At 37.1% G+C, this 19,008-nt stretch overlaps 1 protein-coding gene across 2 annotated transcripts in view; it reads right to left on the reverse strand.

The window, feature by feature from the left end:
- Positions 1–19,008, reverse strand: part of LOC118768879 (contactin-associated protein-like 2) — a 326,697-nt gene that overhangs the window by 168,722 nt on the left and 138,967 nt on the right. The gene's annotated exons all lie outside the window — the stretch shown is intronic.

The raw sequence follows: 19,008 nt of genomic DNA on the forward strand, positions 1-19,008 counted from the left end.
GTCACTGAAACGAATATAAACACAATGTGGAAGAATTGAAAAATGCAAAAAATTGCAGAAATAAAAGGTCGATAGAATTACTGAACCCCCAAACTGCTTGACATATTACAATGGGCACTCAACTATTGCAAATTAATCGGGTTGATAATAACACTTGCTAAAAGTAATATATTGTAATGACTCGGGGTATCAAATTTTTTGACTGCAAAAATATTTAAGAATGCATTTTCTTTTGCTTGCTTTCCCTCCAAAATAAAAAGATAAGTACTTTGGTGGTATTCTTGATCTTTGCTGTGTTATGACTCCAGCAGCATGAAACACTGCTTCACTCCTGGGCGTTGGTAATGTTCACATCACTAATGGAGACAAAATTATCTCTGGGTTTGCAAACTCTGGCCAGAAAAAAAAGAAACATGCTGCTGGACGAAAATTAGAGTCAGTCAGTAAGAGAGATTAATCTCAGCGAAAATCAAACTGGACCTCTAGCTAACCCTGTGTGAATAACACTATTGATTGTTTTCTCAAACTAGAAAAGATATATCAAAAATGCCTTTTCTCTGCAAATGGTTGTCTTCTTAACTTGGTTTCATCAGGACTTTGGTCAAAACCTTTTAACATTCTACAACACGTGTATACCTTTTAGTAACTTAAGTACTGCAAGATGATTTGAGTGTGGTACAGTACTTCTTGTGACCAAAAGATAGAAATAAAACTGTAGACAGGTATTTAAGAGACCATTATCCTTCAACAGAGAGCATTTGGCGCCTTTTCTACTTTCTAGCCACTTGGGACCTTCTGTGACAGATGAAGTGAAGACGGCCTCCTTCTCTAAAAGCATTGAGCACCACCTTCACTGTTTGAGGGAATGGCAGCCTCATTTATATCTGCGTAGCCCTAGCAGTACGCTGCCAATTCTAAGACAGTGTGACACATTACGCCTTTGTGGTTACCCATAGGAGAAAACCACCTAAGCCCAAAATTACGGACTAGATAAAAATATCTACCTTAGTGTGGGAATTCTAAGTTCAAATATAGGTGATACAAATCTAGTTCATGTCATCCATCAATCCAAATATCTAAACAACCAAAGCACTAGTTTCACCATGTTTGAAATACAGCATGGAAAATAAGTCAGCACACAATTTCCAGTCTTACCACGCAATAATTAAATAATGACTTGAACCTATTGATAATACATGGCAAGAGCAATAGAAAGGTAGACTGTGCTAATATGACATGCTGGTATATTCAACTAAAACCCCAGAGGTTACTGAATTTTAAAATTTAAGTTGTAATAGAGAGCCAGAGGCAAAGGAGCAACCAGTTTCACTTGAAAAACTATAACCTAGTTTTTTCAAGAGTCTAAATTTAAATACAAGTCATCAGTCTTGACAAGAAATGAAACAGACCAAAAATGTACTGTGTACTGTAATTAAACCAGAAAGTTTAATTCACAGACTGGCATCTTTTCAAAATTGAGAAGATGGCCCTCATTAAATTAAATTAATTCAAAGAGCAACACAGAAGCTGCATATCTATAATCAAGCCGATTTGAAAAAAAAAAAAAAAAAGACATTATGCATTGATGAATTTCCAGAACATTTTGCATGATACAAAAATAGGGTGAGCATGGAATTTGTTTTACATTTTTCTGATTAAAAAGTATGTTTAAAAGTCTGTTTGAACCAGAAATCTACTAGAACAGAAAGCATTATTCTCTACTGCAGTGAATGTAGTACCACTGTAATTTTCTATAGCCATTCCAGGGCAGAATGTTTAACATGTTTTAATACCACATATGTGGATGTTCTTTTGGTAATACTAAATGTAGGGTGCCAGTGTGGTGTAGTGGTAAGGAGTAGGACTCAGAACTGAAAGGCTGCCCGTTCTATCCCCTGCTCAAGCACCACAGTTGTACACTCGGTCACTTAACCCAGGGTACTTAACCCAGAATTCAGTAAACCTCAGTAAACATCCAGCACAAACTGCAAATGAACTGTTGACATAATTGGCCTATGGATGCCCCTTTAGTCAGATGACAACCTAACCTTGCATTCTGGCATAATCTGAGCAGTTCCTGCAGCAGGGAATCCCACAGACATTACAATAGTCCAGAGTTCCCAGCAGGTTCCTTAGCTGCTATTCAGTTCCAGAGTTTCTGAATAGCACTGAAGTCATATGACTGTTCGGGCTGACTCCAACACTCAGGTCCCTTTACCCTCTATGCAAACTATGCCTTTGCACTTCAAACACAGCGACAAGTCATGTTATCCTATTATGCTATGCTTCCACAAGTTTATGCCTACACTAATCTTAGAAAAACCCTGCAACTCTTTTATGCAATTTGGTTAAAATAACATTGCTCTTTATGACATCCAGAAATATTGAACAAAAGGCGTTCTGATTATTTTGGTCATCCACCTTTACATACACAACTTGCAAAAACATGAAATTATTTCATTAATCTTTATATAAATTTTCTGTTCTATAAAATGTATCACTAACTCCAACCAACTCTCTCTCTCTCTGAATTAAAGATAAATATCTACCTTACACTAATTTATTTTCCAATCACTAAACATCCCACTGACAGTAGCAAGCAAGCTGTAATTAAGGAAGGTCTTGCAGGCTGGACTGAGAGAACAAAGTATTGTCAGAATCTGAATCTGAGTCATATTCAGTGCCTCCTGACTAGTGATACGTTATGTAAAGGGTATATACATTAGTATTAGGACGATTGTTAATTGTAAGTGTATATTAGCAGTGATATTGTATTTTCACTAATGCTACTGGTTAAGGCCCAAGATTGACTGTGCTAACTAAGAGTAGAATCTGAAAAATAAGCACACCAGTGGCCTTTAATCAGCCTGGCTCCGGTGCCAGCCTTGGATTAGCATAGTACACTAGCCTTTAACCTCGTTGGCTCAACTTTTAAATAATTTCAACACTCCAATGATTCTCTCTGTCAGCTTGGAAGACTGGGTTTAATCTAAATGTAGAGGCAGGGACATCAGAGGATTACATCCCCCGCATAAAAGTCAAAAGCAGGTCTTAATTACGAGTGGGAAAGTGAGAGAGGGAGAAGAAGGGTTTTAAAAGTAAACATCCCAGGGCTCTTTACAGATCTCAGCAGGAGCCAACAGAGAATGCTCTAGATGTATACGAGAAGGCTTGTTAAAACACATAAATCAGAGAGAACCCTTCACCAAAGTGTTCCATGTAACATTCAGCAGAGGAACAGGGAATTGCTGACAGTACATCAGTTTCTTTAAGGCCTGAAGGAGATATCTGCAGCTCGGTCACCACTGCTGGTGAGGGTGGGGGTGGGGGAGGGAATGATGGCTCAGATAATCGGCTATGCTTCTCTCTGAATGAATGAAAAGCGCTGTATTTATTTATGCATTTAGGTGTAATTCAATACTCTTGCTCTGCCTAAACTAAAGCATGAATGGCTGTCAAACCTTTATCTAAGGCTGCATCACAACTGAATCCCCAAGAGCTACGCTTGTATAAAGGCTGTGGGATGTTTGTGACCAGAAGCTGTCTTCTGTTTATAGGGCCGATGAAATCTTATTTTGAAAGAAGTGACTTTCCTCATCACAGCCAGGGGCATCATAGGTCTTTATGAAAAAATGTTCCCAAAGGTACACAATTATGTCTAAGAAAAAGGACAGTAATGAAAACAAATCGTATTACCATCATAAAATAAAATGATCACTTATTAGGTACCTTAAACATACTGAAAAATATCATATTCAAGCCACATGATAACCTCAGAGATAATACACAACCACATAATTTTGTAACCTTTTCAGATTAAGTTTCAAACTAAAGTGGTGGAATTCAATCTACAGCTAATCAAATAACACTGGACAGTGTAAAAAGTAGGACATTCAACTTAAAATGAGTAATCCTGCATTTTTAATGAATTAACCGTTATTTTATGTAAGTTTTTACAAGATAAAATTAAACCATTTTGACAACCATTCAGATGCTATGAAAAAGTTGCTGGAAGTCTGCTTTGGTGACTCAGAAACAGCCTTTAGTTTTTTTTTGGACAATGACTGCATTCTTCCTGCAAGCAATAAAGCAAATGCAAAAACCATACGTTCAGCATAGGAGCCTGGCAGTGAAGGAGATAAGGTCTTCAAGGAGCCAAACTTCGGTTGTGTATTTGACACCCGACACTGCACCTCTGTGTTCCAAGACACAGCATGATGCTGGGGAAATGAATGAACAGATCTAGTGTGTGCATCTGTACCAGTCTGTCAAAGGACAGGCGCGGGGATGTGATGTGGGAACGATTACACATCTTCCATCACATTCAGAAGCAATGCCTCTGCTGTGAGCAACTTTACACTCAGACAGGACACAGAAAACAAAGGAGACACGGATATTTTTGTCTGCCTAAATTTTAAAAATGTGATGCAAAAAACTAAAGCCACTGTGCACCGATTATAACTCAAACACTACCTTGGCACCAGAATTAATGAGAAAAAGGCACAGTTTACAGGTCGATGAACACTATATACAAAACTGTTCTTTTTAAAAGCATAATAGGGCTATCTACTGGCTAACTAGGTATCACTTAATGAGTAAAACACATCTTAAAGAAAAACCGTAAGCCAACAAACAAACATGTATATATTACATCCCAGGGTTCTGGCTTTTTATGGGTCAGGTATGGGAGGTTCAGATAATGTTGCAAAAATTTATATATATATATATATGTAGACCTTCCAATGCACATCTATAGGACTGTACTGAAGTGACTAGTTGAATACTTCTCACATTCAATCACCTCCATACCCTTCACCGCTGTTTTGCAGATAGCATGTAACAGCTGTGACTGAGGTGTGTTACGGAGACAGACCCATCACACTGTTAACACCAAGGGAATATCCATCACTGATGGCTGCTAAAGCACAGGAAATGCTGCACAGCACTGTTCCACTGAAACAGATGGGACATACTTTTCAAGTAAGGGGACAGCTGGTGCCTGTTGTAGGTGAAATTTAGCAGGAAACAACACATACTGCAGTGGTTGGAATTTCAAGTGCATAACTACAAAAGTGATGCACACGATGGTAAAATGTCATATTAGGTGTGCTTAAATATTTGAGAATGTTAAAGTAATTTCACATTTTGAGTCAAACATCCACTGACAAATATGTTTACCCACATAGCCATGAATTCCAGAACATACCATACAATGGCAGCTCCTGTTCTCTGTTTTGAACATGAACATGGCCCCCATTCTGCTGCAGGCAGTGGGTAGACTAGCAGCTTAGAAACAGTTTCTCAGTGAATGAGATTTCAGATATTTAAATTACTGATAACTGCTGGATTTGGGCTTTTGTGAACACGGGGTCTCATATATGAATGTTGAAAGTCAACATGACAGCTTCATCAACCTGCAATAATGATATGGGTAAAAGTGAACTCATTTCTTTGCTTCGTCATATCAAGATAGGCATATGGGGGGTTAGGTGGGGGTTCTGAGATCAGCTCAAGTTAGCTATTTGGAAAGGTAAAAAGATTCAACCAAATTTCTACACTGTTTACACTTCTGCGATCCACGGGCTTTGAGTTTTTTGTCAGATTTGGTAAGATGTACAGCAGGGTGCTCCAGTTAAATCAAATTAGAACTGAAACACTCTTAGCATCATTGATATCTACTGACAACTCATCAGTGAATTTTTTGTTTGTGCCTCCCAACCAGAAGCTTACATTGCAGAGCTTTGAGATATCCAAGTAATGTACACACAACTCCATACACAACTCCAGTTGTGGTGTGTGTGGATGCAATGTGAAAAAATGAAGAGAGACTCAAGAAAAATGCATGGCTTTTTGGATAAATTGTCTCTATTTGCCCTTCTAATGAAGTATACTTGATAAAAAAAAAAAAAATCATCTGTGCAGCAACAATAAAAATGTGGGAAACAGACAAAGAATAACTTGAACAGAGTGGAATGAGAAATGGCCTGATTTTTCAGGTTTCGGACAAAAGGAACTGACAGACATCGATCAGTATTACAATGTTTTACACAAATGAGTCATAAATAGTAACTTTAAGGTTCTGGGCAATCTGGACTTGGCCACTCCAGGACCGTACAATAAATTAGGTGGTGGAGGGCAGGGGGGAACTGTTAGTATCCTAGATCAGAGAATTTAAATTAAAAGGATTTTAAAAATCGGCTTCTAAAATGTTTAGCATGTTTTAATGGACTTGAATTAATTATGACTGTTTAAGAATTCATTAACTGTTTAAGAATTCATTACACTTCATGGAGGAATATCTCTATAGATTAACTATTCTTTGTGATGTAGTGTGCCACTGCTTAACCTTATCTTCTGATACGTTATGTACTAGGCTGCATGAGTGAATTAATTTTACATTATTCTAAATAAAATAAACTGTGTGACAGATATAAGCAAATCTGAGTGATCATGATCATTCATTTTGAGATCATCCAGATCAAAATTGGGGCCTGAATCTGACAACAATTACTTTAGTTAATCCCTATTCTCTCATCATCAGGATCTCTGTTGTAAAGTTCACCAAGATTGTCTTGAAGGAAAAAGACATTTGGCTGAATGTAATATGTCTATTTAGTAGTACTTTAGATATGAGACTGATTTCCAATTTACTTGAAAAATAAACATGGAAACACATATTTGTGTTTTTGTTCAATTGTTAACATTAGCATCATGTTGACTGATTAAGACTGATCGTTCATCGTCTGAGTTCTTCACCATGATCCAGCATCCCATTAAGAGGGTATTCAGAGACACTGCTATGAATTTGCTTTTGTTCTGCTTTACAGTAAAAAGCACTTTTTACTGTTCTGTAAATAGTTTGCTTTTGCTTGTCAAAGAAAGTTTTTTTTTTTTTACCTGTCAAATACCCTTGAGTACAGATTGAACGGTACTATTACCTATGGATGTCTATTTTGTGGCATTTTTTTGCTTTTTACTGACGTCAATAAAATATACTAACATCAGAGGATTTAATCCTTTGAGAGTCAGCCACATCGGAAATTTGAAACAATGGTCAACAGTAATTATGCTGGCACCAGAAAAGCTTACATCGTCTTGACAAACTTGCATATCCTGAGGTAATACTAGTCCCATGAGGATCCATATATCTGTATATATTGTTGTGATATTGTTTTTACACTGTTGTACAGAAACATTTCCTTGTATGTCAAAATTACTCTGGCAGTTGCTTTATTTCTAAAATCACAGATGGAAGGATAAAATCTATATATTCCCACAACATAACCATTTAGGCACATTGACCCAAAACCAAGTTTGCTGCAAAAATTAGAAAAGTCCAAACTAGTGCAGCCCAGTGAAATGTCCCCATCACCATAAAGGGGAGATGGACAATATTGCAATCAGGGTAATATAAATGAAGTGTGATCTACGTGATCTCCTGACATCCCTGCTGAAAAGGACTGCCTCCTCTGGCCAAAAATATTTGTTAAATTTGTTCAGACTCTGAGGTAGTCATCCGGTAGTCCTCCTGTCACTCACTGCGATGCTCACTCCACTTCCGGGTGAACTCAGATATCCTCTGATATGATAAACTCAGAGGACCATGGTAACAGAGGTCCTAGGTGAACAGCACTTTATTGTCACTACAGTAATGACTGAATTATGCTGAAAAAAGTCTTTGGTTCCCATTATTTCTCTTAAGAGAGCACAGTAACCATATTGCATACTTGACTCAACTAATGGCTTCTGATAATCCTTCTTTTATACACAATGTGCTATTTCTAATATGCGTTTTCATCAATATTCCAGAAATTAGAATAGATTTTTTTCCACCTTTTCACATAAAATTACTGTAATAATTGACATCCAATATTTTTCTCCAATGAACACTTCTTAATGTATATATAGGCCACTGATGCTTAATCTATTAATCAAAGTATGTATTCCTGTTCTCTTGAATGAACAGCCTGTCATGCAGAGGAACCATCAACAGCAACCATGAAAATGCTTCTTCTTTTCAAACTAAAAATTCAAGAAGCTGACAACAATGTCAAACACTATGGCTGTTACGATTATCATAATTAAAAATGGATTGTCATACGTCATGCTGAATTAGAATATAAGGTCAAAAAGCCTTTTCTGTATATAGAATTCACAATTATATCATAGTTATATAAGCTTGAAATGTTTTGACATAACTTAGTGTGCAATGCATAAAATGTTTATTATTTGTTTAAAAATTTATAGAATGCTGTTTATTGCAAGACCGAATGGGAACATTACTGATATTCTCAGAATTTTCATTTTTCCGCTATTAAAAATGTATGGATATATATATATACTTGGCCATACTTTTGTATAAATTTCATAGAAATATACTGCTTACTAACATTACCACCACTATCATTAATTAAAATGCAGTGCAAGCAACAGAAACAGCAACAACTACAACAGCAGCAATAATAATAATAATAATAATAATGTACAGTATAGACTGCAATTCAATCAAAACCTGGAATAGAACAATAGTTCAAAAAAGTGACCTGGGTGTCATGTGTACTTCAAGTCTTCATTGCAACAAGTCCTTATCCACAGCACAGCAGAACCAAATGTGCATATTAGACTCTCTTTTGCATTGATCTACTGGATCAATCCTTTCAGGATCTGTCACCAGTGCAACACACAGACACTTGTGTGCATTAGTTACGTTATAGCAATTTGGTTAATTGTTTTCTCCTACAATGTTCAACCCCCTGTACATAACTAAAATAACACGTATTATAGGTAGGAGAAATAATTAAAGTGATTATTTTCATTTAGCCTCTCATCCATTTGTACCATTTTCACAATGCCAGTCATTAAAGAATGTGTATGTTGTCTTTCTTACAGGACTGTGGAAAATTAGATTATATAATGACAAACTAGTAAATAGGGAAATAAAACATGCTGTCACCATTGCAAAGTAAGCATGTGTGTAAATCTCACAAAACTAGAGTCTGAACCTGTTTATGTTCCTGATGTCAATAGGTTGGTATTCCTCTTTAGTAAAAATATGAATTTGTCCACATGCCTTACACACTGTTGTGTGCATATTGATAATACTGGAATATGAAAAGGGAATTAAACTCAAGAGGCAGCCTGGCATGTTCCAGAAATTACATTCTAGAACCAGAATTGTATTTCTCAACAGTTTCTCAACCCGATTCCAATGGAGAGGCAAATTTGATGACATGCAATAATCATTTCGTAATATGTAGTAACATACCAATTTTATGGCAGTCTATAGTGAGGGGTAGGAGTTAAGTGGGTTTCTGGTACTTTATTACTAACAGTTAAGGGACCTAATGGATCAGCCCCCCAATGCATACAGGACATGCTCAAGGCCTACAAGCCAGTGAGAGCATTGCGTTCTGCCACCTCAGGTCGCCTCTGTGTCCTGAAATACAAGGGCAGCATCTCTTGGACCCGCCTCTTCTCAGTACCTGCTCCACACTGGCGGAATGAGCTTCCTGCTGAGATTCATACAATAGACTCCCTGGGTGCCTTCAAGAGAAAACTGAAAACTCTTCTCTTCAAGCTGTATCTCTAGTCTATCCTCCTCTTTATCTATCCTATCTATCCCCATTTTCTGTTAAAAAAGCACTCTAAACTAGTTTAGCACCTAACTCAGTATCTTACTGACCTCTTGTATTACTTCTCGATAACTACTATTAGCATAGTGATGCACTTATCTGGAAGTCACTCTGGGTAAGAGTGTGTGCTAAATGACGTAATGTAATGTAATGTAATATAATGAATAAACGAAAGGCAACTATAGGATCATATTTAATGACAGTCCTTCTAGTACAGTAATTTTTTTCATGTCAGGATTAATGCAACACTCACTGTCTCATATCAATGAGGCTAGGATGTACTGAATACAGTAGCTAAAAGGAAAGAACATACATCTACTTCAGTAATGTTTGCTTTCCTTTATAGAGTATGGAATTATGGATGAGGATCTCTGCATATTTGTAGAAGATTTACAAACATGCAAATGCTACAAAGGTTATTCATTTAGAAAATAACAGTTCTTGCTATATTTTGCAAGTCATGTGGTGTTGTTTAAAAAGAAGCTGTGATCCTTTTGTGATCTAATTGTCGTGATCTAATTTACAAGCAATGGGTATAGTAAGAGTGTGCAATATTTCAAGGCTGGAGTTTCTCCAAAAGTATGTACTCATTGCCTTGAGGTAGACAAAACAAATCACTTTCATAATTAGCTAATTATATCCTTTCAGCTAAATTGCAGAATAATTATTGAAGTTTTATTGCAACAAAAGGAAAGATTTCTCTTGCATGAGACACCACTATAATTACCATCTTTTATTAGCATTAGAGTCATCAATTAATTACTTGTGGTGTAACTATTTTGATTTACAAAAAATCTTCAACATCAGTCAGGAAAAAAAGTCATGTACAACCATATATTTTGCTTAAAGCTTAAAACAAAGATAAATTGGATGTACCGTACAACTCCCTCAGTCCTGATTCATACCATTTTCCAAACCAAAAGGCCTTTTCTTTCCTGCTGCATTTCCACACCACATTTAGCACCTAATGCCCTCATCATTTAGGCTGAACACTTTTTGCAGAACTAATCTGAGCTGACCTGAAATGTAAAACTGAAAACAGAACTCTGCCTGTGTGATCAAGACAGGTAAACCTTTGAGTGCTGTTGTCAATGGAGATGTTACAGTAGTCTTACATCTTGCTGAAGGACAGATTCAAACTCAGTCTTTTTAAAGAAAGGAGTCATTCAATGTAACTATTACACTAATGAGCACCTTGCCTTACATTCATAAGCACTGCTTGAAAATGGAAAGGTACTTTATTCAAATAAAATTATAAAACTTCTTTGCTGGGGAACTGTGACTATATCTCCACCTTACCTGCCCACAAAGCTAAGGAACTATCAACCATTCACTAGATGTGATATGAGTTATGCAGCCATTCTGTCATAGCACAAAGTCTGCATGTTGTGATATAACTACTGACAAACAGCCTTCAGTGTGGTTCACCAAGAGGTACATTAATAAAACTAATATACACACACAAAAGATGTTGATAGTTCATATATCTGTTGGTATATCACGTTATGACTGTATCAAAATTTGTAAGCCTACTTGCCTGACAGTTTCAAGTGAAGGGCTTTCTTGCAAAAACAGTTATATATAGATATATGTAAGGACAGACATTTCATAAACACCTCTCTCATAGCAACTATCTTTGTATTTGGTAGTTAAATATAGATAGACATGCAAGTAATTTAATTTTTCTTATTAACTGAATTGTAGTTACAGTATCCCAAAGGCATTTTTCATCTTTGAGCACATGTAGTTGCACTCTGTGATTTTTGAACTGCAGTGGTCTGAATTCAGAGAAACAATTTACCCACATTACGCACAGTATGACTAAAGTGTGCGTGTGCAGTTCATCATTCATCCAGGCAGGGAGCGCTTTAGCGGGCTGACCATCTATATTCCGCATAGTCAGTATTGCTAAACAGGAAATGAGCGGATTGTGACCAGAAGATTCTGTATGACTACACAGTCATTCAGTGCTATCTGTGGCTGATGTGACTGATGAAACACAATTATAAATGCTCTGTTTTTGTGGTGTCAATCTGGCCTGCATGGCCTACTTCAATGAAGTTTGTCTTAGCAGCGTTCAGCAGTCAGGAAGACCTCATGACCACATTTCACAAATCACAGTCGGACATGTCTTTCTCTTTGACCTATTGTCAATGGGCTGTTGTTGAAATATGCTCAAGAGGTTCCTAATTGCAGACTAATATGACTGCACATAAGAATGGTGACTTCAATCACCTATGAAGACCATGGTCGTGGTCTTCTGAAAAACAAAAGTTTATGTGAATCAGTTGTTGCTCGCAAAGGTTTAAGACATTCAAAGATTCAAACATCAAAAGTTTACTTTTACATGAGAGAAAAGGGTTGGCACAGAACAAGCCAATGCTTTCCTAAGGGAGCTAAAGCCAGAAAAGAGTTTTGAATATGCTATGAAATTGAAGCATTTACCTCATTAAACACACACACACAAAACCAAGTGAGAGACAATGTTGATACTTGTCTTTTTTTTAAAAACGTCAACCTAAGGCATAGCCTCCTAGCATTTACCATTAAGTGAATGTACCTCCTACATTTGACCTGCCTCCTCACAGTTGTATCCTGTCACCTGGGCATTGAGGGTAAATAACACATTGAAATATGCAAATGAACTATGTTGTGCTTTCCTTTCCTGCTTCAGTAATGGAAGCCTGATTGACATGATGCAATGAAAGAGGAATAAATTGAACTAAAGACAGCAGCTCAATGCATCCTGAAATATTAAGTGGGGAAGAGACATACAATGTCAGTAATCTGACATCTCATAAATCCTAGACTCTGATCCTTGATGGAATATCCATGGGTTGATAATAGATAATAGGTAGACAGAAAAGCCAACTCATACATCATTTACCACAGCTGTTGGCAAATAGAAAAACCAAAATCCTGAAACACCCCCCACACAGACACACACCAATCTTTCAGAATTAGGCCAAATAAAACTACTGCAAAATACTGCATTATAAAAGCTTTACAGTGAGGAATATTTCCATTACATGCATTGCATTGCAGGGTGGAACTCCTGGCATTTACATATTGTCCATAGTGACCACACCCCCAACCCCCCGAAAATGGCATTTTTCATAGCTTTGGGCCCTTACAATTACAGAGTAAAATTAACTATTAAAACCTCAACAACATTCTGAAATTTAGTTCACTAGCAAACAAACAGAAAGGGAGATCATGTAAATTTCTAAGTTGTAGAATGTCATTTATTTCTGAAAAATTACTCATATTTGAAATTATTCAACATTGTACAGTAAATCTCCACCTAGCCTATTGAATGCTCTCACTTACACATACTGAGCTAAAAAAGTTTTGTATTTTCCTGAAATTTTAAACACCAAGACACTTTTCATTTCATTTTCATAACAAATATTACAATGTTAGAACACTGTAAGACCTCAGAGCAAAAAAGTATTCACACTCAGAATGCACACTATAATTTGTCTTGAAAAGGCTTGCACTTACTGTCAGCCTGTGAAGTCATCCAAAATATTTGTGTGAATACACAATATCAAGTCAAAACCTGTCAGATGTTATACTATAGCAACAGTGCATACTGTAATCTTGCATGGATTTTTTCTGACAAACTTAGTCTCTTCCCTAATAATGCATGCACTAATATTGCTTATGTTTTATTGAGCAATTGCACCCAGACAGACTAACACATTTTTGTATTGCGTTAGTTGTGTGATCGTGTGATTTACATTTACATTTTGTTAGCAGAGGCTCTTATCCATAACATACAAGATGTATGTTTACATTTACATTCTTGACATCCAGCAGAGGCTCCTTTCTATGGCAACTCCCAAAGTTGAGAACAAAGTGCATTTAACAAAAGGACGTGACATGTTACACAAACAAGGACACCACTATCCACACATTATCAAAAACCACTGCTAAACACAGGGCCAACACTGTAAATGTGCCCTCGGTCCAACACACAAGTGCAACCCAATATAGTCAACCCAACAGAGGAACTGTACCATTCTAATACAATATTAGGGTGCAAAATGAGCTCTTTGGTCCACCAGCTAGTGCGGCTGGAAGATGAAAAGATTCAAATCAAGCTACATGTAAACTGGATCCTGCATAGCGCACATCTGTGTGGAAGGTTCACCAAGGTTTTAGAAGTGCCACACTTGTTTCAAGAGTTATTTGTGGACGTTCAACAATAAAAGAGAATTTTGGTGTATTAACATATAAAGCTTTTCCTAGATTAAGGATATAGACCATATACCTAAACATCAATGAAATGAGCAAAATGGAATTTTAATAACGTGGAACATTTGGAACATTTAATTAATATCTCCTTAATCTGCATGAAACAATGCTTTTAAAGATTAAGCATAACTGGATATCACCAGAAGAACTAAAACATTAAAAACAAATATGAATTCTAGAACAAAGAATAATGTGCTTCACTGTTCACAGCTTTCTTGATCTTTGTTCCTTATTAACGCATTTCATCAAGCAATGAGGAGCAAGCAAATGTAACTGGACAATAGAGTAACATGGATGAATCAAAGAAGAAAGGTTACAAGTCAAGGAGCGAAATTGTGTGTTTCTGTTACGCTTCTGTGGATATAAGAATGGTTTGTCAGGGAGTGACAAATTGTTCAGATAACATGCAGGGGGAAGCAACATGACGGAGTCAAAGAAAAAAATATGTTGAGACAAGAGGGAGTGTAGTGGTCCTGGATTTTTAGTCGAAGGGGAGACAGGATGAATGATCAGCTAGAATGTGGATTGTGTATTTTTCTACAGCTGAGGGTTAAACAGGCTAGGACAACACCTGACATTTATGAACACTACACACCTTCCACATGCTCTGACCACATCCAATGGGTTTCAATGAGAGGTACAGCAAGCACGTCAAGTCAATGGTTAATATTTACTTGCTGTACCAATATATGCTGATACACATCATTCAGTTAGGCAATCATCTAACTTGGTGGACAGTTTTGAAACCAAAAAGACTTAAGATGCTTGTAAATGATATCTCTACTCCACTTCATAATTGTGTTTTTCATTTGGAGGGAGAGCGTGGAAACATTGTTAAAGTATTTCTCAGAATATACATACATAGTGTTTACTGCATGTTAAGAGTTATATTAATTGTCAGACTTTTTTGTTTATGAATGTGGTCCAGAAATGAATAATGTGGCTGCTGGTGTTATGATTTGATTACAATGTCAATTAAAACTGCAAGATATTTTGCCAGACCTATGTGCAATATTACTTATTACAACTTATGCACCAACATTACCTCTATCACACTGACTACAGTCAACATAAAGAGAGTCGCCTAATATTAAGTATCCCTTGGTGGTAGATGAGCCACTATAAAAATAGGAGAGGCAGAAATTTTAAATTTAGTTGTTAATTATCCTGAACTGGGGTTTGATTGTATAGCACAATTAGTGAGCATGCCAATTTAAATACAGCTCCATTAGCAGCTGATTGCATCTAATGTGACAGCATTACTTACCTCTGTGCTCTTCACATAAAATCACTTCAGTTATTAGTTAAAAAATGGTTTTTAATGAAGACCAATCTCTGATCTCTTTGGTATTAATCACAATTTAACACATACATTTAACACAATCTGTTTATTATTATTAAAATATTTAAAGTGAGGCGCACAGAGGCACTACAAGGCTACAAAATAATACCCAATAAAGTAAAAAAGAATTGGCTACTGATGGATGTTCAGTATTTAAATTTTCAAGCTTATTAATAAAAAACAAAAACTGTAATCAAAAATAAAGTTCAGAACAAGGACAGTTTCTTACTGAAGAGGTGCATTACTTGTCAACTTATTATGGCTTTGCTAAAAAAAAAAAACTTGGGCAATGAGACAGAGTACAATTGGAATGTTACTTATACAGACTACAAGTATAACAAGGACTTGTATTCAAGCTGTCTCTGATTGTTAATGCCACTGTCTGAAAGGCTGGCACAAGCAAATCCACTAAGAACAACTCCCTTATGAAAGGCCCTGTCTAATACTTCCATACACCCCCAAGGATGGTGTTTCAATTTTCTGACCCTTCTGAAATGTGAAAATAAGAAACACATTGTTCTTCTTCTACCCTAGAATCACATAGGAGGATCATGATGACCCATTAATATCTGCACATGATCCATAATGAAGCAGACATAAAAATGTAGTTAAAATATAAACATATTGAGTCACACATTAATTAACAAACATATTTATGTATCTAACATAAAATGCATTTCAGCCTGAGGATATCAACATATTTATAAAAATGAATATTATTTTCATTTCTGCTTCATGGATATGAACTCTAAATAGGCTCTAAATAGGCCTGGTTCCCTTCTGTTTGTGGAGAAATCACTTCCTTGACTAGTGATGGCAGTGGAATCCAAGGACCATTTATGAAGAGAGATTACAAAAAGACATTGGGAGCAGGTTATTACTGTTACTCGGTGGAAAAAAATACAGGTGCATCACTGAGGTAGATTCTAAATAGCTTTTCAGAGGCAGAGCAACTTACCATGAACCTCTTACCATCTGTAGCAGATTTGTTGCAGTTTGCCCTTGGACTGTTTGTGGGACTTCCTCTGTTGAGGATACACTTTAACTCGTATTTGAGGTTTCACTAATTTATTGTGCAAATGGAAGGAAAGCAAGTCATAATAAATTAGTATTGAAATGTATTTCATGAATTTCTGTCATTGGAAACACCAGTGTTGGTTCTGTATGTGTACAATGAAGGAGTAAATAAATACTGAAAGGAACTTTAAAAGCACAGCAAGCTATATGACATTCCTTCTGTCAAATAGGGTAGAAGAATACTACAACTAACTTTGTGAATGTTTGTCTTAATTTGATTTTTAGACCTCTCAGTCTAATATTAATGCATCAGGTGAAGTAAACATTTTGCAGTGAGACTGAATCAGTTGATATCGGAAATTTGTGAACTGAATCAAATCCACAATCGACTGCTGATTAAGCTTGAAACTTGAGTTCATTCTGCTTCACACCTCGGGAGGGCCGAGCAAACCAACTGTTCTTGGCCACGGGGACCATGGAAGCAGCTACGGCTGAGCTGTGTTCTTTAAAATGTGCTCTCTTCTTTTATGAATGTTTTAGTGTGTAGTGATTAATAGGTTCTGCATGTTGATAATATTAGTCAAAGTATATGGTTAATTCCAGGACATGTCTTGTGGGTGTTTGTGTTATTTGTTATATTGTGTGTTTTATGGCGCTGGACACCTTGACATAGTGTGTCTAATGGAGATCAGAGTTGTTCAGAGTCGGGTGTGATATATATTGTCCTGGGTCGTGCTCTGCTGATATTGACCTCTGTGAAGTCTTTTTAGAGGCAGGAGCAGATATGGATAAAAATTGACTTTTTTCCCCCCTTTTGATTGAGTTCTTTACTGATGATTTCAGGCCTCTGCAATAATACTTTTTTTGTGGCAAGGACTTTGACTTCTTTTTGTTATCTTTACTTTTTTTAACCTGTTCTTTATTTTTTGCCCTTTTTCATCACTTGGTCCACTTGAGTTGATTTGGTTTTCCAATTTTTGTTATCAGTTGCACAAGCTTTGATAAAACCCTGCCATTTTGTACCCTCACTCTGTCCTTGTTTCTTGTGGCTACGACCACCTTCATAGGGGGACGGTACTGCTCAGGGCGGGTCTGTCACACATTTATTACAAATCTTGGCAAAAAATGTCTCCCAAAATAATGTAGAAACGGGCCCCAAATGGCTTGTCTTGAAATTTGCTGCGTCTTACAGCCTTACAAGGTTTTATCTCATCCACGTCATCAGCAGATGAATGGGAGCCCACAGCGGTGGAACAAATTAGTTCCATTCCACCGGCGATAGCGGTGGGTGTGTCAGCAGGGGTTTCCCCATCTCGCTGCACTCAGGCACCCCGCAGATCATCAGGTAACTGCATGTTACTCAGATGAAGTTGGTGAAGCTGTGTGCCTTTCCCTTAGTTGACGCTTACTTCCCTGTAGTACATGCGGTGACTTACAGTGTGAGAAACAGGCATGCCAGTGTATCGGAGGATTGTATTTGTTACGCCCAGTGCTTCTGTGCAAGAGCTTGCGTACCATGGCATGCAATTTGCCATTCCAAAATTGGGATGGGGGGGGGGGTATACTAAAATAACGCGATGAGTTCATTTGCATATCTGTGCATTTCCTTAATACCAGTTAAATTCTGAAAGTGGAGCATTGAAACTATGTGTGCAACTATGTAATTTACCAATGGATTTTATCCTTTATAGGTCATAAGCCTTTGGAATTGCATTGTAAGCATAGTGAGTAGTATGTAGTGAGGAGTATTACCATAACAATAGCATTTTTGATGGCGGCAGTGATGTGGAAAATGACTTTGCAGATTCTATAATTATGCATTACCTAAAAAGCCCCAATCAATGACTACCCAAAACCATAAACCTCAATCCAAACTCAGCACCACAAAAATGTGTTCATAAGACAGTAACATGCAAAGTTGCAGATTTTGCATGCTGCAGTTCATTCTTACCCAATAATTTCAATTGCAAAGAGTGAGTGAATGTGAACACAGTACCTCAAATGACAATTTCATTGTTCTGTCATTTACTGCCACAGCACATCAAGACCAATGTACTGGATACACCACTGGTCGCTCATAAAATCAAAGTGTACAGTGATCTGTAAACAGTTCAAACCCCCCCATAAAATCACAGAGTAATTCACACTCCCTGCTCCACATTGTTTTCCTATCCCTCGACAATGTCACTGAAACCAAAATGCAGCTGTTTCATTTATTGATATACGGCTGGGAGGTTCCAGGCCTGAGTTAGACTTTACTTCAACGGTTTTAAAAGCAGCAGTTTGTGAGACTGCGAATCTCACAATCTATCAGGGCCATCCTTTGAAAATGCACACAGTACACACAGACTCATCACTGATGGTTTATTTAGCTCTCTGACAGGAGAGGACTTAAACCAACATGAAGGCTGGCATCGTACCTCCACTTTGAAGACCTTACTGTATGATGACGTGCCATGACAACTGCTTTGAGGCCCCTTGAAGATATACTCTTACATTGTTTTGATATTAGTCAATAATTGGGTAGCTGTATAGCAACGTGAAAGTATTTTTTGGAGAAATAGGATTGAAGCTATCTACCCAATGTGGTAGTTAGCTAACGACATCAAACTTTTGACAGCAGTGGACCATACATGCTGCCATTCTGTGCACTTTCTACTTTAGCTATACAGACAATGTGACAACTCAGAAGTTGTGATAATGCGTGAATCGCCTAACAAGGTGGCAAACACCAAATGTATAGGAATTTACAGTGGT

The sequence above is a fragment of the Megalops cyprinoides genome, chromosome 2, assembly GCF_013368585.1.
Source record: "Megalops cyprinoides isolate fMegCyp1 chromosome 2, fMegCyp1.pri, whole genome shotgun sequence".
NCBI classification, from domain to species: domain Eukaryota; kingdom Metazoa; phylum Chordata; class Actinopteri; order Elopiformes; family Megalopidae; genus Megalops; species Megalops cyprinoides.